Source organism: Triturus cristatus, chromosome 6 (assembly GCF_964204655.1).
Source record: "Triturus cristatus chromosome 6, aTriCri1.1, whole genome shotgun sequence".
NCBI lineage: Eukaryota > Metazoa > Chordata > Amphibia > Caudata > Salamandridae > Triturus > Triturus cristatus.
In genome coordinates, this window is record NC_140589.1 from 1,207,239,036 (window position 1) to 1,207,262,206 (window position 23,171).

The window sequence follows — 23,171 nt, forward strand, 5'->3', positions numbered from 1 at the left end:
GCGTGGATCCCCCAATGTTTCCTTACCCAGAATCCCCTGCAAACCTCAATCTTAGCTGAAAAAATCACTTTTTTCACACATTTTGGGGTGGGAAAGTTGTGGCATCACCGGGCTCACACAAATTTACCACCACCCAGCGTTCCCCCAGGTCTTCCAGTAAAAATGGTGCCTCACTTGTGTGGGAGGCCCAAGTACCCACGGCAGGCAAGGGTCCAAAACGAACGTAGTGAGGCGACATCAAAATGGCCTATTGCAAAACCACCTGGTTTTGCAAGGGGGGTCACTTTGGTTTTTGACCCCGTGCTCGGCGGCCATCTAAGGAAACCTACCAAACCCACACATTTCTGAAAACTAGACACCCGGCGGCTACCAGGCAGGTATGGCTTGTGTGGATCCCCCAACGTTTCCTTACCCAGAATCCCCTGCAAACCTCAATTTTAGCTGAAAAAATCACTTTTTTCACACATTTTGGGGTGGGAAAGTTGTGGCATCACCGGGCTCACACAAATTTACCACCACCCAGCGTTCCCCCAGGTCTCCCGGTAAAAATGGTGCCTCACTTGTGTGGGAGGCCCAAGTACCCGTGGCAGGCAAGGTCCCAAAACGTAGTGAGGCGACATCAAAATGGCCTATCGCAAAACCCCCTGGTTTTGCAAGGGGGGTCACTTTGGTTTTTGGCCCGGTGCTCGGCGGCCATCTAGGGAAACCTATCAAACCCATGCATTTCTGAAAACTAGACACCCGGCGGCTTCCAGGGAGGTATGGCTTGCGTGGATCCCCCAACGTTTCCTTACCTAGAATCCCCTGCAAACCTCAATCTTAGCTGAAAAAATCACTTTTTTCACACATTTTGGGGTGGGAAAGTTGTGGCATCACCGGGCTCACACAAATTTACCACCACCCAGCGTTCCCCCAGGTCTTCCAGTAAAAATGGTGCCTCACTTGTGTGGGAGGCCCAAGTACCCGCGGCAGGCAAGGGCCCAAAACGTAGTGAGGCGACATCAAAATGGCCTATCGCAAAACCACCTGGTTTTGCAAGGGGGGTCACTTTGGTTTTTGATCCGGTGCTCGGCGGCCATCTAGGGAAACCTACCAAACCCACACATTTCTGAAAACTAGACACCCGGCGGCTTCCAGGGAGGTATGGCTTGCTTGGGTCCCCCAACGTTTCCTTACCCAGAATCCCCTGCAAACCTCAATTTTAGCTGAAAAAATCACTTTTTTCACACATTTTGGGGTGGGAAAGTTGTGGCATCACTGGGCTCACACAAATTTACCACCACTCAGCGTTCCCCCAGGTCTCCCGGTAAAAATGGTGCCTCACTTGTGTGGGAGGCCCAAGTACCCGCGGCAGGCAAGGGCCTAAAACGTAGTGAGGCGACATCAAAATGGCCTATCGCAAAACCACCTGGTTTTGCAAGGGGGGTCACTTGGGTTTTTGGCCCGGTGCTCGGCAGCCATCTAGGGAAACCTACCAAACCCACGCATTTCTGAAAACTAGACACCCGGCGGCTTCCAGGGAGGTATGGCTTGCGAGGATCCCCCAACGTTTCCTTACCCAGAATTTGTGTGAGCCTGGTGATACCACAACTTTCCCACCCCAAAATGTGTGAAAAAAGTGATTTTTTCAGCAAAAACTTGAGGTTTGCAGGGGATTCTGGGTAAGGAAACGTTGGGGGATCCATGCAAGACATACCTCCCTGGAAGTCACCGGGTGTCTAGTTTTCAGAAATGCGTGGGTTTGTTAGGTTTCCATAGGTGCCGGCAGAACTAGGGTTCAAAAACTACAGCTCGTCACTTTGCCAAAAAAGGGTCATTTTTCACTGCAAAATTGAGGTGTGACCACGTTGCGTTTTGCGCCGTTTCCTGTCGCGGGCACTAGGCCGACCCACACAAGTGAGGTACAATTTTTCTCGTAGGACTTTGGGGAACACGGGGTGGGTGGACATTTGTGGATCCACGCAGATTCCAGAACTTTCCATCACAGAAATGTGGGGGAAATGTGTTTTTTTGTTTGTCAATTTTTTACGTTTGCAAGGGATTCTGGGTAACAGACCATGGTGGGAGGCAGTCAAGTTACCCCATCCTGGATTCCCCTGGGTGTCTAGTTTTCAAAAATGTATAGGTTTGCTAGGTTTCCCTAGGTGCCGGAAGGGCTAGGGTTAAAAAACTACAGCTCGTCACTTTGCCAAAAAAGGTTCATTCTTCACTGCAAAATTGAGGTGTGACCACGTTGCGTTTTGCGCCGTTTCCTGTCGCGGGCACTAGGCTAACCCGCACAAGTGAGGTACCATTTTTGTCGTAGGTCTTTGGGGAACGCGGGGTGGGTGGAAATTTGTGGATCCACGCAGATTCCAGAACTTTCCATCACAGAAATGTGGGGAAAATGTGTTTTTTGTCAATTGTTTACGTTTGCAAGGGATTCTGGGTAACAGACCATGGTGGGAGGCAGTCAAGTCACCCCATCCTGGATTCCCCTGGGTGTCTAGTTTTCAAAAATGTATAGGTTTGCTAGGTTTCCCTAGGTGCCGGCAGGGCTAGGGTTCAAAAACTACAGCTAGTCACTTTGCCAAAAAAGGGTCATTTTTCACTGCAAAATTGAGGTGTGACCACGTTGCGTTTTGCGCCGTTTCCTGTCGCGGGCACTTGGCCGACCCACACAAGTGAGGTACCATTTTTCTCGTAGGACTTTGGAGAACGTGGGGTGGGTGGAAATTTGTGGATCCACGCAGATTCCAGAACTTTCCAACACAGAAATGTGGGGAAAATGTGTTTTTTTTTCAATTTTTTACGTTTGCAAGGGATTCTGGGTAACAGACCATGGTGGGAGGCAGTCAAGTCACCCCATCCTGGATTTCCCTGGGTGTCTAGTTTTCAAAAATGTATAGGTTTGCTAGGTTTCCCTAGGTGCCGGCAGGGCTAGGGTTCAAAAACTACAGCTAGTCACTTTGCCAAAAAAGGGTCATTTTTGACTGCAAAATTGAGGTGTGACCACGTTGCGTTTTGCGCCGTTTCCTGTCGCGGGCACTATGCCGACCCGCACAAGTGAGGTACCATTTTTCTCGTAGGACTTTGGGGAACGCGGGGTGGGTGGAAATTTGTGGATCCACGCAGATTCCAGAACTTTCCAACACAGAAATGTGGGGAAAATGTGTTTTTTTTTCAATTTTTTACGTTTGCAAGGGATTCTGGGTAACAGACCATGGTGGGAGGCAGTCAAGTCACCCCATCCTGGATTTCCCTGGGTGTCTAGTTTTCAAAAATGTATAGGTTTGCTAGGTTTCCCTAGGTGCCGGCAGGGCTAGGGTTCAAAAACTACAGCTAGTCACTTTGCCAAAAAGGGGTCATTTTTCACTGCAAAATTGAGGTGTGACCACGTTGCGTTTTGCGCCGTTTCCTGTCGCGGGCACTATGCCGACCCGCACAAGTGAGGTACCATTTTTCTCGTAGGACTTTGGGGAACGCGGGGTGGGTGGAAATTTGTGGATCCACGCAGATTCCAGAACTTTCCATCACAGAAATGTGGGGAAAATGTGTTTTTTGTCAATTGTTTACGTTTGCAAGGGATTCTGGGTAACAGACCATGGTGGGAGGCAGTGACGTCACCCCATCCTGGATTCCCCTGGGTGTCTAGTTTTCAAAAATGTATAGGTTTGCTAGGTTTCCCTAGGTGCCGGCAGGGCTAGGGTTCAAAAACTACAGCTAGTCACTTTGCCAAAAAAGGGTCATTTTTCACTGCAAAATTGAGATGTGACCACGTTGCGTTTTACGCCGTTTCCTGTCGCGGGCACTATGCCGACCCGCACAAGTGAGGTACCATTTTTCTCGTAGGACTTTGGGGAATGCCGGGTGGGTGGAAATTTGTGGATCCACGCAGATTTCAGAAATTTTCATAACAGAAATGTGGGGAAAATGTGTTTTTTTTGTCAATTTTTGATGTTTGCAAGGGATTCTGGGTAACAGACCATGGTGGGAGGCAGTCAAGTCACCCCATCCTGTATTCCCCTGGGTGTCTAGTTTTAAAAAATGTATAGGTTTGCTAGGTTTCCCTAGGTGCCGGCAGGGCTAGGGTTCAAAAAGTACAGCTAGTCACTTTGCCAAAAAGGGGTCATTTTTCACTGCAAAATTGAGGTGTGACCACGTTGCGTTTTGCGCCGTTTCCTGTCGCGGGCACTAGGCCGACCCACACAAGTGAGGTACCATTTTTCTCGTAGGACTTTGGGGAACGCGGGGTGGGTGGAAATTTGTGTATCCACGCAGATTCCATAACTTTCCAACACAGAAATGTGTCGAAAATGTGTTTTTTTTGTCAATATTTTACGTTTGCAAGGGATTCTGGGTAACAGACCATGGTGGGAGGCAGTCAAGTCACCCCATCCTGGATTCCCCTGGGTGCCTAGTTTTCAAAAACGTATAGGTTTGCTAGGTTTCCCTAGGTGCCGGCAGGGCTAGGGTTCAAAAACTACAGCTAGTCACTTTGCCAAAAAAGGGTCATTTTTCACTGCAAAATTGAGGTGTGACCACGTTGCGTTTTGCGCCGTTTCCTGTCGCGGGCACTATGCCGACCCGCACAAGTGAGGTACCATTTTTCTCGTAGGACTTTGGGGAACGCGGGGTGGGTGGAAATTTGTGGATCCACGCAGATTCCAGAACTTTCCATCACAGAAATGTGGGGAAAATGTGTTTTTTTTGTAAATTTTTTTTACGTTTGCAAGGGATTCTGGGTAACAGACCATGGTGGGAGGCAGTCAAGTCACCCCATCCTGGATTCCCCAGGGTGTCTAGTTTTTAAAAATGTATAGGTTTGCTAGGTTTCCCTAGGTGCCGGCAGGGCTAGGGTTCAAAAACTACAGCTAGTCACTTTGCCAAAAAGGGGTCATTTTTTACCGCAAAATTGAGGTGTGACCACGTTGCGTTTTGCGCCGTTTCCTGTTGCGGGCACTAGGCCGACCCACACAAGTGAGGTACCATTTTTCTCGTAGGACTTTGGGGAACGCGGGGTGGGTGGAAATTTGTGGATCCACGCAGATTCCAGAACTTTCCATTACAGAAATGTTGGGAAAATGTGGTTTTTTTGTAAATTTTTTTTACGTTTGCAAGGGATTCTGGGTAACGGACCATGGTGGGAGGCAGTCAAGTCACCCCATCCTGGATTCCCCTGGGTGTCTAGTTTTTAAAAATGTATAGGTTTGCTAGGTTTCCCTAGGTGCCGGCAGGGCTAGGGTTAAAAAACTACAGCTAGTCACTTTGCCAAAAAAGGGTAATTTTCCACTGCAAAATTGAGGTGTGACCACGTTATGTTTTGCGCCATTTCCTGTCGCGGGCACTATGCCGACCCGCACAAGTGAGGTACCATTTTTCTCGTAGGACTTTGGGTAACGCGGGGTGGGTGGAAATTTGTGGATCCACGCAGATTCCAGAACTTTCCTTCACAGAAATGTAGGGAAAATGTGTTTTTTTGTCAATTTTTTATGTTTGCAAGAGATTCTGGGTAACAGACCATGGTGGGACGCAGTCAAGTCACCCCATCCTGGATTCCCCTGGGTGTCTAGTTTTCAAAAATGTATAGGTTTGCCAGGTTTCCCTAGGTGCCGGCAGGGCTAGGGTTCAAAAACTACAGCTAGTCACTTTGCCAAAAAGGGGTCATTTTACACTGCAAAATTGAGGTGTGACCACGTTGCGTTTTGCGCCGTTTCCTGTCGCGGGCACTATGCCGACCCGCACAAGTGAGGTACCATTTTTCTCGTAGGACTTTGGGGAACGCGGGGTGGGTGGAAATTTGTGGATCCACGCAGATTCCAGAACTTTCCATCACAGAAATGTGGGGAAAATGTGTTTTTTTTGTAAATTTTTTTTTACGTTTGCAAGGGATTCTGGGTAACAGACCATGGTGGGAGGCAGTCAAGTCACCCCATCCTGGATTCCCCTGGGTGTCTAGTTTTTAAAAATGTATAGGTTTGCTAGGTTTCCCTAGGTGCCGGCAGGGCTAGGGTTCAAAAACTACAGCTAGTCACTTTGCCAAAAAAGGGTAATTTTTCACTGCAAAATTGAGGTGTGACCACATTACGTTTTGCGCCGTTTCCTGTCGTGGACACTATGCCGACTCGCACAAGTGAGGTACCATTTTTCTTGTAGGACTTTGGGTAACGTGGGGTGGGTGGAAGTTTGTGGATCCACGCAGATTCCAGAACTTTCCTTCACAGAAATGTAGGAAAAATGTGTGTTTTTTTGTAAATTTTTTACGTTTGCAAGGGATTCTGGGTAACAGACCATGGTGGGAGGCAGTCAAGTCACCCCATCCTGGATTCCCCTGGGTGTCTAGTTTTCAAAAATGTATAGGTTTGCTAGGTTTCCCTAGGTGCCGGCAGGGCTAGGGTTCAAAAACTACAGCTAGTCACTTTGCCAAAAAGGGGTCATTTTTCACTGCAAAATTGAGGTGTGACCACGTTGCGTTTTGCGCCGTTTCCTGTCGCGGGCACTAGGCCGACCCACACAAGTGAGGTACCATTTTTCTCGTAGGACTTTGGGGAACGCGGGGTGGGTGGAAATTTGTGGAACCACGCAGATTCCATAACTTTCCAACACAGAAATGTGGGGAAAATGTGTTTTTTTTGTCAATTTTTTACGTTTGCAAGGGATTCTGGGTAACAGACCATGGTGGGAGGCAGTCAAGTCATGCCATCCTGGATTCCCCTGGGTGTCTAGTTTTCAAAAATGTATAGGTTTGCTAGGTTTCCCTAGGTGCCGGCAGGGCTAGGGTTCAAAAACTACAGCTAGTCACTTTGCCAAAAAAGGGTCATTTTTGACTGCAAAATTGAGGTGTGACCACGTTGCGTTTTGCGCCGTTTCCTGTCGCGGGCACTATGCCGACCCGCACAAGTGAGGTACCATTTTTCTCGTAGGACTTTGGGGAACGCGGGGTGGGTGGAAATTTGTGGATCCACGCAGATTCCAGAACTTTCCATCACAGAAATGTGGGGAAAATGTGTTTTTTGTCAATTTTTTACGTTTGCAAGGGATTCTGGGTAACAGACCATGGTGGGAGGCAGTGACGTCACCCCATCCTGGATTCCCCTGGGTGTCTAGTTTTCAAAAATGTATAGGTTTGCTAGGTTTCCCTAGGTGCCGGCAGGGCTAGGGTTCAAAAACTACAGCTAGTCACTTTGCCAAAAAAGGGTCATTTTTCACTGCAAAATTGAGATGTGACCACGTTGCGTTTTACGCCGTTTCCTGTCGCGGGCACTATGCCGACCCGCACAAGTGAGGTACCATTTTTCTCGTAGGACTTTGGGGAATGCCGGGTGGGTGGAAATTTGTGGATCCACGCAGATTTCAGAAATTTTCATAACAGAAATGTGGGGAAAATGTGTTTTTTTTGTCAATTTTTGACGTTTGCAAGGGATTCTGGGTAACAGACCATGGTGGGAGGCAGTCAAGTCACCCCATCCTGGATTCCCCTGGGTGTCTAGTTTTCAAAAATGTATAGGTTTGCTAGGTTTCCCTAGGTGCCGGCAGGGCTAGGGTTCAAAAAGTACAGCTAGTCACTTTGCCAAAAAGGGGTCATTTTTCACTGCAAAATTGAGGTGTGACCACGTTGCGTTTTGCACCGTTTCCTGTCGCGGGCACTAGGCCGACCCACACAAGTGAGGTACCATTTTTCTCGTAGGACTTTGGGGACCGCGGGGTGGGTGGAAATTTGTGTATCCACGCAGATTCCATAACTTTCCAACACAGAAATGTGTCGAAAATGTGTTTTTTTTGTCAATATTTTACGTTTGCAAGGGATTCTGGGTAACAGACCATGGTGGGAGGCAGTCAAGTCACCCCATCCTGGATTCCCCTGGGTGCCTAGTTTTCAAAAACGTATAGGTTTGCTAGGTTTCCCTAGGTGCCGGCAGGGCTAGGGTTCAAAAACTACAGCTAGTCACTTTGCCAAAAAAGGGTCATTTTTCACTGCAAAATTGAGGTGTGACCACGTTGCGTTTTGCGCCGTTTCCTGTCGCGGGCACTATGCCGACCCGCACAAGTGAGGTACCATTTTTCTCGTAGGACTTTGGGGAACGCGGGGTGGGTGGAAATTTGTGGATCCACGCAGATTCCAGAACTTTCCATCACAGAAATGTGGGGAAAATGTGTTTTTTTTGTAAATTTTTTTTAAGTTTGCAAGGGATTCTGGGTAACAGACCATGGTGGGAGGCAGTCAAGTCACCCCATCCTGGATTCCCCTGGGTGTCTAGTTTTTAAAAATGTATAGGTTTGCTAGGTTTCCCTAGGTGCCGGCAGGGCTAGGGTTCAAAAACTACAGCTAGTCACTTTGCCAAAAAGGGGTCATTTTTTACCGCAAAATTGAGGTGTGACCACGTTGGTGTTTTGCGCCATTTCCTGTTGCGGGCACTAGGCCGACCCACACAAGTGAGGTACCATTTTTCTCGTAGGACTTTGGGGAACGCGGGGTGGGTGGAAATTTGTGGATCCACGCAGATTCCAGAACTTTCCATTACAGAAATGTGGGGAAAATGTGGTTTTTTTGTAAATTTTTTTTACGTTTGCAAGGGATTCTGGGTAACGGACCATGGTGGGAGGCAGTCAAGTCACCCCATCCTGGATTCCCCTGGGTGTCTAGTTTTCAAAAATGTATAGGTTTGCTAGGTTTCCCTAGGTGCCGGCAGGGCTAGGGTTAAAAAACTACAGCTAGTCACTTTGCCAAAAAAGGGTAATTTTCCACTGCAAAATTGAGGTGTGACCACGTTATGTTTTGCGCCATTTCCTGTCGCGGGCACTATGCCGACCCGCACAAGTGAAGTACCATTTTTCTCGTAGGACTTTGGGTAACGCGGGGTGGGTGGAAATTTGTGGATCCACGCAGATTCCAGAACTTTCCTTCACAGAAATGTAGGGAAAATGTGTTTTTTTGTCAATTTTTTATGTTTGCAAGAGATTCTGGGTAACAGACCATGGTGGGACGCAGTCAAGTCACCCCATCCTGGATTCCCCTGGGTGTCTAGTTTTCAAAAATGTATAGGTTTGCCAGGTTTCCCTAGGTGCCGGCAGGGCTAGGGTTCAAAAACTACAGCTAGTCACTTTGCCAAAAAGGGGTCATTTTACACTGCAAAATTGAGGTGTGACCACGTTGCGTTTTGCGCCGTTTCCTGTCGCGGGCACTATGCCGACCCGCACAAGTGAGGTACCATTTTTCTCGTAGGACTTTGGGGAACGCGGGGTGGGTGGAAATTTGTGGATCCACGCAGATTCCAGAACTTTCCATCACAGAAATGTGGGGAAAATGTGTTTTTTTTGTAAATTTTTTTTTACGTTTGCAAGGGATTCTGGGTAACAGACCATGGTGGGAGGCAGTCAAGTCACCCCATCCTGGATTCCCCTGGGTGTCTAGTTTTTAAAAATGTATAGGTTTGCTAGGTTTCCCTAGGTGCCGGCAGGGCTAGGGTTAAAAAACTACAGCTAGTCACTTTGCCAAAAAAGGGTAATTTTTCACTGCAAAATTGAGGTGTGACCACGTTACGTTTTGCGCCGTTTCCTGTCGTGGACACTATGCCGACTCGCACAAGTGAGGTACCATTTTTCTTGTAGGACTTTGGGTAACGTGGGGTGGGTGGAAGTTTGTGGATCCACGCAGATTCCAGAACTTTCCTTCACAGAAATGTAGGAAAAATGTGTTTTTTTTGTAAATTGTTTACGTTTGCAAGGGATTCTGGGTAACAGACCATGGTGGGAGGCAGTCAAGTCACCCCATCCTGGATTCCCCTGGGTGTCTAGTTTTCAAAAATGTATAGGTTTGCTAGGTTTCCCTAGGTGCCGGCAGGGCTAGGGTTCAAAAACTACAGCTAGTCACTTTGCCAAAAAGGGGTCATTTTTCACTGCAAAATTGAGGTGTGACCACGTTGCGTTTTGCGCCGTTTCCTGTCGCGGGCACTAGGCCGACCCACACAAGTGAGGTACCATTTTTCTCGTAGGACTTTGGGGAACGCGGGGTGGGTGGAAATTTGTGGAACCACGCAGATTCCATAACTTTCCAACACAGAAATGTGGGGAAAATGTGTTTTTTTTGTCAATTTTTTACGTTTGCAAGGGATTCTGGGTAACAGACCATGGTGGCAGGCAGTCAAGTCACGCCATCCTGGATTCCCCTGGGTGTCTAGTTCTCAAAAACGTATAGGTTTGCTAGGTTTCCCTAGGTGCCAGCAGGGCTAGGGTTCAAAAACTACAGCTAGTCACTTTGCCAAAAAAGGGTCATTTTTCACTGCAAAATTGAGGTGTGACCACGTTGCGTTTTGCGCCGTTTCCTGTCGCGGGCACTATGCCGACCCGCACAAGTGAGGTACAATTTTTCTCGTAGGACTTTGGGGAACGCGGGGTGGGTGGAAATTTGTGGATCCACGCAGATTCCAGAACTTTCCATCACAGAAAAGTGGGGAAAATTTGTTTTTTTTGTAAATTTGTTGTACGTTTGCAAGGGATTCTGGGTAACGGACCATGGTGGGAGGCAGTCAAGTCACCCCATCCTGGATTCCCCTGGGTGTCTAGTTTTTAAAAATGTATAGGTTTGCTAGGTTTCCCTAGGTGCCGGCAGGGCTAGGGTTAAAAAACTACAGCTAGTCGCTTTGCCAAAAAAGGGTAATTTTTCACTGCAAAATTGAGGTGTGACCACGTTACGTTTTGCGCCGTTTCCTGTCGCGGGCACTATGCCGACCCGCACAAGTGAGGTATCATTTTTCTCGTAGGACTTTGGGTAACGCGGGGTGGGTGGAAATTTGTGGATCCACGCAGATTCCAGAACTTTCCTTCACAGAAATGTAGGGAAAATGTGGTTTTTTTGTCAATTTTTTATGTTTGCAAGAGATTCTGGGTAACAGACCATGGTGGGACGCAGTCAAGTCACCCCATCCTGGATTCCCCTGGGTGTTTAGTTTTCAAAAATGTATAGGTTTGCCAGGTTTCCCTAGGTGCCGGCAGGGCTAGGGTTCAAAAACTACAGCTAGTCACTTTGCCAAAAAAGGGTCATTTTTCACTTCAAAATTGAGGTGTGACCACGTTGCGTTTTGCGCCGTTTCCTGTCGCGGGCACTAGGCCGACCCGCACAAGTGAGGTACCATTTTTCTCGTAGGACTTTTGGGGACGTGGGGTGGGTGGAAATTTGTGGATCCACGCAGATTCCAGAACTTTCCAACACAGAAATGTGGGGAAAATGTGTTTTTTAGTAAATGTTTTACGTTTGCAAGGGATTCTGGGTAACAGACCATGGTGGGAGGCAGTCAAGTCACCCCATCCTGGATTCCCCTGGGTGTCTAGTTTTCAAAAATGTATAGGTTTGCTAGGTTTCCCTAGGTGCCGGCAGGGCTAGGGTTAAAAAACTACAGCTAGTCACTTTGCCAAAAAAGGGTCATTTTTCACTGCAAAATTGAGGTGTGACCACGTTGCGTTTTGCGCCATTTCCTGTCGCGGGCACTATGCCGACCCGCACAAGTGAGGTACCATTTTTCTCGTAGGACTTTGGGGAACGCGGGGTGGGTGGAAATTTGAGGATCCACGCAGATTCCAGAACTTCCATCACAGAAATATGGGGAAAATGTGGTTTTTTTGTCAATTTTTTACGTTTGCAAGGGATTCTGGGTAACAGACCATGGTGGGAGGTAGTCAAGTCACCCCATCCTGGATTCCCCTGGGTGTCTAGTTTTCAAAAATGTATAGGTTTGCTAGGTTTCCCTAGGTGCCGGCAGGGCTAGGGTTCAAAAACTACAGCTAGTCACTTTGCCAAAAAGGGGTCATTTTTCACTGCAAAATTGAGGTGTGACCACTTTGCGTTTTGCGCCGTTTCCTGTCGCGGGCACTATGCCGACCCGCACAAGTGAGGTACTATTTTTCTCGTAGGACTTTGGGGAACGTGGGGTGGGTGGAAATGTGTGGATCCACGCAGATTCCAGAATTTTCCATCACAGAAATGTGGGGAAAATGTGTTTTTTTGTAAATGTTTTACGTTTGCAAGGGATTCTGGGTAACAGACCATGGTGGGAGGCAGTCAAGTCACCCCATCCTGGATTCCCCTGGGTGTCTAGTTTTAAAAAATGTATAGGTTTGCTAGGTTTCCATAGGTGCCGGCAGGGCTAGGGTTCAAAAACTACAGCTAGACTCTTCGCAAAAAAAGTGTAAATTTTCAGTGTGAAAATGTGGTGTGTTCACCTTAGGTTTTGAGCCACTTCCTGTCGTGGGCACTATGCCTACCCACACAAGTGAGGTACCATTTTTATCGGGAGACTTAGGGTAGTTCAGGTTTGTAAAGCAACTGTTATTACCTATTGATTTTTGATGGATTTCTCCTTTCCAAATGAAAGACATTGTGTAAAAAAAAAGTCATTTTGAAAAATGACCAATAATTTTCATGCAAGTATGAGTATTCCCAATTTCGAAAATGTGCAAATATGCACTGTTTCTAAACTCTGTAATTTGTTCCCATTTCAGAAATGCATAGGTGTCTTTCATACCGATTTTTCCATGTATACATTTTCCCCACAATAATTGCTATATACCCGGAACAAAAAAAAAAAATATTACAAAATGCTGCTCAGTTTTTTACTCTGGGTTCGTTGGGCTCTTGGTGAACCTACAAGTCCTATATATCCCCACAACCAGGAAGGTCCATCGGATGTAACGGTACATTGCTTTTAAAGAGATGTCATAATTAGAAGAAGTTACAGGTGAAAACGTTGACTCAAAAGGCTGCTTTTTTTCAACAAATTTTTAATTTTTCCTATATTTAACTGTTAGTTTCTATAAATAAACCTTAATGGATCTACACAAATGACCCCTTGCTGAATTCAGAATTTTGTCTACTTTTCAAAACTGAATAGCTTTCCAGGATCCATTATTGCTTTTCTACCCATTTCTACCATTATCTGGAAGGAGGTTGAAAGCACAAAAAATAGCAAAAATAGGGTATGTCCCAGAAAAATGTCAACACTGTGTAAAAAATGTTGGATTTCTGACAAAAATCTGTCATTCCCTAAAAGCTGGAGAAATTGTGATTTCAGCCCCACAAACCCTTTTTTGATATCATTTGCAGAGAAAAACCCAGACGCTTTCATTTGCAGCCACTTTTCCCCATTTTTCACAAAAAAAACAAAAGTTTGCTGTATTTTGACTAATTTCTGGGAACCCTCTAGGAGAATCCACAAACCCTGGGTACCTTTAGAATCCCCATGATGTTGGAAGAAAAGGACACAAATTTGGCGTGGATACCTAATGTGGTCAAAAAGTTACAGGGGCCTAAGCACACACTACCCCAAACAGCCCAAAAAAGGCTTAGCACAGGAGGGGAAAAGGCCTAGCAGCGAAGGGGTTAATTTCTTTCTGTTTGGCTTCCTTACGCCAAAGGCGGAAAGAGTCAAACATTGCCGGGCGGGCTTTTCTTTTGAACAAAACTGCTTCCAAATTGTCTAACACATCAGAGTCAAAACTACCGTTTTCTGGCCATTTAAGAACACCATCTTTCTTCGTGTATCGAGTCCATGTCTCGTTAAAGGCAATGGGACCGATACCATGTTTCGAATAGAGCTAATATGTGGGAGTTCCAACCGAAAGAATTGGACAAGAGTCCTCAAGTCGGGAATCCCTATTACAACCAAGACAACAAATTCTTCCAAACTTAGTTAGACCAGGCATCTCGAGATGTCTCCGGACTGTTCACAAACTTCAAGGGAGTAAAACTCAGTTTACGCAGCACAAATGCACTTACCCTCAGTTTTAGCCTCTGCAAACGCTAAATCTAAGAAACCTAAGGACATCAAACAAAGAACCAAATTGTGGGCGCGACCCGCGAAAATACTTAACTAAGGACGTCTTCTTCCACCAACAGAGGCCCGTCTATCGTCTCGCCTTACCATACATCATCAAAGAAATGGGCCAAAGCAGGGCGGCAGTCAGGGCAGCGGTCATCAGTAGCCGTCAGGAAGGAGTAACCACGCTGCAAAAGACCTTCGGACCACTTTCGACATACAGGGGTCGCTTAGTGTGGCTCGCGAACCCTCGGGAATTTTCTTGCGGGGTTCCTCACGACCTTCGAGCAGAACCGGTACCACTGAAGCCCCACGTGGGCGCCAATTGAAGAACCAGAACCTTTTGGACCTGGCGGCGCAGGGTACGCCCTCTGTCTCCGGAGTTCACCTGCTTCGCTACACAGAGACACGGGACACTCTGTCGGTGTTAGAAGATTGGATTTATTTAGCTGCAGCTAGTACAGTTATCCTAGAAGTACACAAAGTAGGTTCTCAGGAGACTGCCACTTCACTCTGTGGCGCATCAGATTAAATACTATACAATACATAATTATTAACGAGATACACTCCCAAAGCATATAAGAAAAGAGCCAATAGGGAAAGTTGAAAAACAAAGCAGAACCAATAAGAAAGGTTCGAAAACAGAAATATCAGATGACTCGAAGAGACCTCTCCTCCAACTGTGTTTGTCACCTCACCCCCGAACTAATTCATTAACAGATTATAACTAACTTGCAGGTGGTGAGATACGTTTGTGTGTATTGGAGGACAGTCGTGACACAAGAGAATGCTAGCAGGAGACAGTGAAGGCCAGTCGATAAGATATGATCAGGAAAGAATAGTGTGAGCCAACAGATAGTTGAAACAGGGATTAGGAAAGCCAGACAGGGATTAGTGTACTCGGCTAGTTCTAACACCAGCTTCGCAAATAAAGGTTGAGGACGTATTTTGACACCGGGCTACAGAAAAAGCAGAATAGACTTTGTTCGCCGTGCTGCCTGAGTGATGGCAACACAAAATGGCAGCGGGTCACAAAGTGGCGGGTCCATTCGATCGTGATCGAAAATCGAAGTTCCTCACTTGAAAGGGAGACGATAACCCTTGAAGTGGATGAAAAACAAAACCTATCAGTGGCTATATTTACAGATTGAGCTGTAATTTCTACGATTTTACTGAAGGCAAGCATGAGGGAAGTTACATTGTAATTTTCAGTAAGAGGAGGAACTAGGCAAGGTAGATGTTTCCATATTTCCGTCACAGAGCACATCATGCTCCCCGTGCTCACTGATGTCATCAGGCGTGGCCTTTATCTAAAATTGAGAGGTGATTTAAACAAATGTGAGCAATGCTATTGCTACATTTTTGTGATGGGATGTTATAGTTGTTATAGTTAGGTTCAGATTACACACGCACAAAACAATAGAAATTCAGCAGTTGTAGTTACCTGAGCTAACTATAACTTACGCCCGCGGAATGCACTGCTTTTGACCTCACATATAACATCACTTATTTTTATCCCTTTTTATTTATCATTATCATTTTCAAATACAAACAGAACAACACATTTAGTACAGCATATGCTTGCATTGTCATAGGAAATAGTGAAGCATACAAGCATTCTGCTATGTACAGTGAGAATTGGAATGCCAGCCATGAAAGTATTTTAATGACAATGAACAGAAGACATTGAACAGCCCAGGCATATATCAGTGTACAGGGAAACACTGTGCTTGCATTGTTCCAATGATGCCGGAAAGAACACAAAGGTGCGCTGCAAGCAAAGGGGCGGCTTGCAATTGTGAGGGCGGACATGTGTTATTGTTATTGTTAATTTATATTTGTATAGCGCCAAATCACCACAGGTCTCTAGGCGCACAACAGACCCTAAACCTGGAACTTATCATGCTTCCCAAAACGTCACCTCCCCGGATGAGCCTATCTGAATGCCTGAGTAAACAGGAAGGTCTTAAGACCCTTCCTAAATGGAAGTAAGGAAGTTTCCTTACGAAGATTATCCGGGAGCTTATTCCAAAGCTGAGGGATCACAACTGAAAAGGCACGCCCCCCCCAGAGTATTTTTATCAAAGCATGGGCATGCCAGCAGGCTTGCCTCAGCCGATAGGAGACATCGTACTGGCACATATTTCTTCAAACGTTCTTTGATGTAACCAGGTGCTGCTCCATGGAGGGCCTTATGTGCAATGCATATCTTGACGCTCTGCCTTATTGGGAGCCAGTGCAGTTGTTGTAACAAGGGTGTCACATGTGCTCTTCTCTGGAGTTTCAAAATCCGTTGTGCAGTGTCATTCATTACCACCTGAAGTCTTCCCAGAAGCTGGTCAGGTAGTCCTAAATATACTGCGTTACCGTAGTCCAGGGGTGACACAATTAAGGCCGACACCACAGTACGCAAGGTGGTGAAAGACAGCAGGTGTACCAGTCTCCGAAGCTGCCTCATAAGACTCACGCAGCTTCCCACTACGGAGGTCACCTGATATATTCAATGTTAGCTTAGAGTCTAACCTGATGCCCAGGCTCTTTACGACTGGCATTGGTGTTGGAGTTGTGCCAGAAGGCATCAGACCAGGGATAAGCCCCTGTCGTGATGATGAGTACCTCCGTCTTATCGGGGTTCACTTTCAGTGAATTGTTAGTCATCCAATTTGTGGTTAACCTGAGAATATTTTGCACGTTAGTCTGTGTACGTGAAGAGCTGTCAATCCTCACAAAAAACTGAGTGTCATTGGTGTAATTAAACACCTGACAGTCCAGTTTTGCCAAAGCTTCCACCAGTGGCTGGAGATAAATGTTGAAGAGCAGAGGGGATAGCGCAGAGCCCTGCGGAACCCCACAAAGCAGGGCGCCCTTCCTAGATAGGCCTTCCACCAGTTGTACTCTTTGAGACCGATCCTTCAAGAAAGAGGCAATCCATTGGAGTAATCTGCCAGTGATTCCCAACTGCCGAACATGGGCCAAGAGCTGGGTGTGGTTCACCGTGTTGAACACGGCAGAGATCCAGAAGGATCAAAGCTGATGATTCCTTCTTATCTGCCGCAATCCTCAGTTCGTCCAGTACTGAAAGCATTACCAATTCTGTGCTGTTATGGGCCCTAAAGCCTGCTTGGCGGACATGTAACAGCTGAAGTGTCTCCAATAAGGAGGACAGTACTCTGAGCACATGTTGCTCAAGTATTTTGGCCAGGAATGGAAGCCTAGATATAGGTCAAAAAAAATTTGGGTTGTTAGCGTCCGCCCCCGCCTTCTTCAACGGCAGGGTCACAATAGCTTCCTTGAATTTGAGACGAACCTCCCCAGAGGTCAGAGAGAGGTTTAATAGGGAGAGTGTCTCTAGTTCTATCATAGGGAGGGCCCTTTTAAACACCTGTAATGGGCAGGGGTCTTCCGGTGAGCCTGATTTTACTTTGGCCATGAAGTGTACTATGGCCCTCTGAGTCCAGAGCAGGATAACCTGCAAGCGTTCCCTCTTGGCAGTCTGGTTGATCTGTCGCTAATAACCCGCCCGTAAAGGGCACCACTATTTCCAGTAATTGTGTGTCCTTAACAAGTCATAATCAGCCATCCAGTAATCTAAATTAAGGTACTAATACTACGCGCCCCTCCGTAGATTCTCGACTGGGAGTTCCTAGGCCCTCTCAAACCTTTTCTAATCAGATTTTTTCCTATCGCCCTGATGTCGGCCCCAAGTTAAGCCACCAGCAGATAATTTACCCAAGTTCCTCTAATTGCCCTGCATCTAATGCCCCAGTCCCTAACCTTAACCAAGTTTCTGATCCTTTTATGGCTGTTCTGGACCTTCCTCCAGCTGTGACTCCTTACACAGTTATCTTGGCCCATGTGCCGAGACTACCTGTGGGGGCTATAGAATACTGGGATACATTAAGAAATAAATCATTATCCTGGCTAGGATATAAAATTGGCCTCACAGATAGTCTTTTTACTCATTTTAAAATGGCCAGAAGAGCCAGTTGGTTAGGGAAGGGATGGAAGTATTTGCAAGGGGACTGTGTGATCTTGACTTTTAAGTCAATAGAGTTGGTACAGCATATTCTTTCAAGGGATGGAACGTTCTCTATATCCTTGCATGACATTAATGTGGTTCCTCTGGGTTTCTTTTATCAACCATCTCATTATATTCGCTTGTACCCATATGGTAAAGAACATTTAATGAATCGGCTTTCACCATATAATGTCCCAGTTCAAAATCGCTATGACCTCCTATCGCACCTGGAGCAGGTGGATTGACTCCCCATGGCTACTCAGGGATCGAACCCTCTGAGCAGGGTTGCTATCACAAACACAAGATCATTGGCCCAGGGAATAACTGAGCTGGGATATCTAAAAACTATGGCAAGCGCATCAATAGTTTGAGAGAGCGCCTTATCCAATGACCTTAAGAACTACAGCCATTCTCCCCAAATGAGCGCAGCTGATGAGACTATAGGTAATACTCCCTTCCCAGTTATTCCTTTTGCCCATAGCTTAGTTAATAGCTCACGGGCTTCCCCTGAAGTTGACACTGCCACTGTTTCTGGAACATGCACGAGGGTCGTAAAGGAAAACCTTAAAGACCACATTTGTAATCTTTTATTTTGGAATATTGCAGGCCTAAAGTCAAAGATTGCGAATCCACAGTGGACAGCGTTTGCACTTGGGTTTGAGGTTCTACGTTTACAGGAATCATGGGTGGAAGACGCGATCCATATTATTGGTTTTAAGACCTTTCACTTGCCTGCAGTGGTATAAATGCATGGGAGAGCAATGGGGAGGCTGTGCACCTATGTAGCATACCTCTCAAATCTGACGAATATTGTAATACTGGCTGCTGATTGTTCCTACCAAATTATAGGGGCTGATCTGGATAAAACAATTGGTATTTTCTTAGCAAACTTTTATAATAATGTGCCGCTTAAAGACCAGGCAGGAGTCCTGGGGGCCATATCTCTCCATATTATCAAGTCCCAGGCAGCCTCCTGCAAAAATCTCCTCATAATTTGGGGCGGAGACTTTAACATCAATTTATGTCAGCATTGGGACACTAGGGTCTGTGGCCTCGGATATAACAATAAGACCAGTTTACCTCATTTTAATCATCATGACTCTGGTGAGATCTTAAATGATATAATGATTACAGGCGATATGGGCTTTACAAATAACCTACGCAGTTTATCAGTCCCATTCAATCCAACATCTAATGGACGGGGACATTTTTTCAACCATTGATTTTATTTTAATCTCGTCCAGACATGCTTCCAGAGTCACAAGTTTTCAAACTCATGACATCTCTCTCAGCGATCATTTCCCGCAGAGTATTGGTGTTAAGGTTGATTGTAGATTAGTTAATGAGAATGTTCTGTCAATTTATGGTGTTAAGGATGTTATATTGGCTAGACAAAATGGCTATGCGCTGAGCTGGAAAAAAATAGACCCAGACTCGAGTAAGGTGATAACTAATTGCAGTGAAGCTATCGAAATATGCCTAGGAGATGGCCACTCCGCGTTGGACATAGTGGAGGGCTTTTCTGTTTTATCAAAATGTATTGGTAATATTTTGCATGTAAATTCTAGTGGGAAAATCCCTCAAAAGAAAGGATGGTTCGATTCCAGTTGCACTAAAGCCCATTCTAAACTTAATCTCGCACTACATAGAAAGGTCAAAGACACTGAAGAAATAAAAGAAGCAAGAAGAGCATATAGATACGCTTTAAAAGCAAGGAAAAAATGTTTAAAAGAGGAGGCATGAAATGCTCTCCGAGCGGCATCTGAAACAAAAGACTCTTCAGCGTTCTGGAAAGCGGTTAATGCCCCTTTTCTAATTGATGCAGGGAAGGCAAGTATAGAAATTGCGGTAACTAGGGAGGAATGGGTTGATCATTTCTCCCAATTATATTCTATCCCTGGCCCTGAACTAAGTAATAGTGACTTGGCGGGGGCCAGGGCAGAATTCCAGACTGCAAATCATCATTCGCATCTCCAATTAGATCTTAATGAAATTGAGCAGGCAATCTCACAGAGTAAGAGTGGTAAGGCCCAGGGCCACATTGTATCCCCGTGGACCTCTTTAAACATAATATAGCTTTCTGGGGACCAATTTTAGCTCAAGTCATGAATGCATGCATTTCGACCAGCCTTATTCCTACCTGGAGCGAATCGATCTTGGTCCCGATTTTGAAAAAGGGGGACAGGCACAATCCAGCTTGTTATCGGCCTATCTCGCTTCTAGATTCCACGATCAAGATAATCAGTAGAGTACTCCTTTCCAGACTGCAGGACTGGGCAGATGATCACTCTATCATTAGCAACATCCAATATGGGTTCCGCAAGGGCCTGGGTACGATAGACCAGTGCCTGAATTTAGAATTAACTATTGCCAAATCTACTAAGGCCAAAAGGGGCCCTCTCTACCTGGCCTTTGTGGATTTATCCGTGGCCTTTGATTGCATTATCCACAATAAACTCTGGCTGATTTTGGAGAAGATGGGAATGGAATTACCTTTAATCTCCTTAATGAAAGAATTTTATAATGGGGTCAGGGTGCGATTTGGCATAGGGGGCGAGTGCACCAATTCTTTTGCTGTTGGAAGAGGGGTAGGGCACGGTTGTGTCCTGACACCCTTTCTATTTACGTTGTATATTGACAACTTGGATCTGGTGTTGAGAGAGGAGTGTCAGGACCTCCCGGGGGTAGGGAAGCGTCCACTCCCTGTGCTCATGAATGCTGACAACGCGGTGCTCATGGCCTGCACCCCAAATAGTCTCCAGAAGGTTATATATACATTTGCAAATTTTATGTCCAACTTGGGTCTCTCTGTTAATGCATCTAAAACATTTATTTTAAAATGTGGCTCGTGAACAACAAGTGCCGCTCGTTCTTTTTAGAGAAGAATCGTCTAACATGCGCCAATACTTTCTCATATTTGGGGGTCTTATTTGACCGTACTGGATCATGGAAACAGGCTGTTAATCAAAGGAGACTGCTACTTTCTAAGGCACTGGCAGCCTTGACTAACTTTGATAAAAAACTGGGCAGACGCCCCGCCTCAGAACTACTTCACATCTACAAAGCTAAATGCGTTTAAATTGCGATTTATGGGGCGGGAATTTCTGGATATGCAGACGTGACATCTTTGCAGAGGGCTGAAAACAGATTTCTTAGACACCTGCTTGCTGTCCCGGCCAGCGTCCCCACTTTTAATTGTCATTCAGAACTGGGCTTATCGTACGTAGAGGATGTCATTGCCATTCAACCAATCCTTGTTTGGCATCACATTTGGCCTACAGAGCAGACTATCTTAAATCGACAAATGATTAGCAACTGTTGTGGGCTAGATGGGGTTTCACACATATTGATGGCTTAAGTACGTCAAGGAATTTCTGTGCAAATGTTTTTGTAGTGTCCTGCGAGACACGTTCTAGTGTCCCGCAGGAAGTTGCACCTCCAGCCACTCCCTTGAGTGCTGGACACACTGCACCCCACACCCATCAATCACGGGCGTCACGAGTGACGTGGCCCCGTCAATAAAAGAGCCCGAGTGCACGTGCTCGTGGCCAGTTTACTATACCATAACTCCTGGTGTCTTTGTCCGTCATTGTTACCATGTGGGCCTGAGGCCCGACACCACATTGGCGACGAGCGGGTCGACACCCGTGCGTGCGCTGGCAGCCCTTTCACTCGCCTGCAAGAGGGATAGTCTAGCCCCTGTCTAGGACACCCCTGCTGCCAGCGGGACGTTTCCTGAATACAGGGCAAAGGAAGAAGAGTGTCGCAGTACACAGCGTGTGATGAGCCCCTGCCGCTGACCCTGCTGTAAAGGACAAGGATCCTACTCCCGGAGCTCCTCTGGTGCCTACGTGAGCGCAGAGCCTACACCAACCGTTCAACGGTCGCAGTGCCTGCAGGTGAGGTGAGCGGAGCATAGACCAGTACGGCTGCAAGCCCTAGGAGAACCGGCCGTGTCCACAGCGCCAACAGAGCCACGAAGGCTCCCGTGGCTTGCATGGGAAGTGGCAGCCCCGGCGAGGAGAACTTCAGGGGAGATGAGCCGCCCTGCCGTAGTCTCCCAATTACACCCCTAGACGCGCTCCTGAGATACCTTCGCGGGTGAGGGGACTCCTACCATTATCACTAACCGGCCACAGTCCCTGCCGGCACTGCCCCCCGCAAGCCAAGACTGCGCCTGCCCCAGCGGCAATGAAGCCCGCACTGGCACGACAAACTCTGCGCTGCTGGTCGGTACCCCTGTGCACACGCATGCAGGAAAGTACTGGCGGCACCTGTTGTGCGCGCCCCCACAGCCTCCCAGCACGACCCAACTGGCGTCCTCTCTGCGGCAACGGAAAGGAGGCAGCACTGTCCCGGAAGCAAGAGGTGACAAAGACTGCACCCAACCAAGTCAGGCTCCTACTATGCCCGGTAGAGCTTACCGTCATGATAGACTCAGGAGGTCTCCACCGCGCGAGAAAGCCAGTGGCCCTGTCCCCCCCCTGGCCTCGAACGAACAACGAGGTGCGGCGGAAAGGAGCAGGCCCCCAAGGCAGAAGACGTCCAGCACCTGTAAAGAACTCAGCGAGTGGCCCAGTACCTGCATCTTCAACCACTGCTCCGCTTGCAGGTTCTAAAAGACTGCCGATCCCAAATAGCGGTATTGCCACCGTGCAGTCTGGGAGCTTCGCCGCAATCTGAGTTATAGCCTGCACGGACCAACTCCGGAGTTTACACAGTTTTAAGGAAGAGCCGCTCAACACACCACAGCCCAGGCACAGAGATGGACACAACAGGAGCCATCCTACCTCACTGGCGTAGGGTGTCCCTCGGTCTTCATCATCAGCACTGTCCCTGCACCGTGCCTGCCTGGACTCCCGGGGCCCCAGAGAAACAATTGTAGCTGCGGCACCACCTACTCACGGGGTCGGAGCTCCGCGCCACTGAATCACACAGCCCAGCACCGGCATATCAATCAGCAGAGGCCCGCAGTTTCTGGAAAGACTGCCGAGGCCTGTAACCTGAAATGCTGCCCTGCCACCTAGTGGCCATCTCTAGTTATCGCGCCTGGGAGAAAGGGCATTTCTTTCCAATGCGAAAGCCAACAACCTCAGGAGAGCTGTCCTGACAAGTGTAGCACGGTGACTACAGCGCCACCCCATCTTGTAAAGCATCATTCAGGCAAGAGAAGCACAAGGGGTAAAGAAAACTGCAGTTCAGACGTCAGCCCCAAGGAAAAGCTCACACAGCATGAGAACCTCAGCTGCACTGGACAAAAGAAAGCACAGGCTGCAATGCCCCTGTTGGAACGGCCCTACTGTAAGGAAAGGGGAGAGACTGATGGTCCCCACAGAAAGAACCCCAGGCTGCCTAGCACCTAGATG

At 47.1% G+C, this 23,171-nt stretch overlaps 1 long non-coding RNA gene across 1 annotated transcript in view; it reads right to left on the reverse strand.

Annotated features, from left to right (window-relative positions):
- LOC146821172 (uncharacterized) overlaps nucleotides 1–22,744 on the reverse strand; it is a 40,503-nt gene extending 17,759 nt beyond the window's left edge. The window contains exon 1 of the long non-coding RNA XR_014962671.1: nucleotides 22,596–22,744. This is a non-coding gene — a long non-coding RNA (uncharacterized LOC146821172). The remainder of the gene's footprint in view (nucleotides 1–22,595) is intronic.
- Nucleotides 22,745–23,171: the final 427 nt, after the last annotated feature.